This window comes from Limulus polyphemus, unplaced genomic scaffold, assembly GCF_000517525.1.
Source record: "Limulus polyphemus unplaced genomic scaffold, Limulus_polyphemus-2.1.2 Scaffold32, whole genome shotgun sequence".
NCBI lineage: Eukaryota > Metazoa > Arthropoda > Merostomata > Xiphosura > Limulidae > Limulus > Limulus polyphemus.
Window position 1 is genome coordinate 1,182,247 of NW_013665642.1, and position 1,202 is coordinate 1,183,448.

A 1,202-nucleotide genomic window follows, 5' to 3' on the forward strand; every position below is an offset into this window, starting at 1 on the left:
GATTTAGAACCTCTATCTTGCTGGAAAATTAATCCCTGCTCAAAATGCTTTGTTCCCGAAGGAATGACATTATAGAGACGAATCCGATGCCATAAATTTTGTGTAGATCTCCAACTTATTGGTTGAGATGCATCCCACACTTGTATTGGTCTTCCAGCATGCTTCACCATAGATGTTATGTTGTACTTTGACTGCGATACTGTTCTCCTCTCTGCTATCCAGCAAACTACCGTTGATTTTTGATAAACAACCTGAACTTGAATTCATCTATAAAATGTATTCTCCTCCAGTTTTGCCCATCCAATTGTTTGCAGTCTGATGACAACTTTAGCCCTTTAGTTTGGCTCTCTTTCCTAAGCGGTAATTCTTGAGCAGCTACACATCCATAAAGGCCACTTCATACTAATTTGTATCTTATTGTTCTGGAGGAAATACTCATACCTATAATAACAGGTAAGTTATTGGTAAGATCTCTATTGGATTGTCGTGTATCATACAAAGAGCATACCCTGGTCAGTTTCTTGACACTACTTTCTACCTGGACCACTTCCATTAACAACAGCACTAAGTTCATATATTCTCTTCACAATTGCCTTAAAAGTCCAACTGAAACATTAAATTTCGCCTCAATTTCTCGCATGGAATAGCCTTCACCGGCCCTGATCTTTGGTTTCTATATGCCTGTGATGTGGCACTTATGTCCTGGGAGCCATGGCTGCATAACTACACTATCGCAAATTTTTTTCTGAATGTCTGTACCTTTATAGGTATCACGTTGGTGTGGCACTACTTGATTGGTTGTATGATAGCCAATCACAGGCCTGTGATGGTTTTATTGTCTTGAAATTTTTACACGCTCTACACTAATTCCTGTATGCTAAATCCGAAAATGATATCCATTTTTTCTCCATCACGTACAGGTTTTCACTAAACGTCATATGTACTTTTATATATGTGAATCAGTTTCATTGAAATCGATCATATTTTGGTATGCTTAAGATGTTGATAACAACTCGCTATAGCTTTCTCTAAACCAATCGCGATGTGAGAGTCTTATTATTCGTTCTAGAACCCACGAGAAACACACCGCTAGTATATAAACGGTTAACAGGCCGCATGACATATCATTTCTGGATAGTATGTGTTAGTGAGTGCACTTTAACATTATTATTTTTTCTTTGCAATATTATTTATTCGTTGCT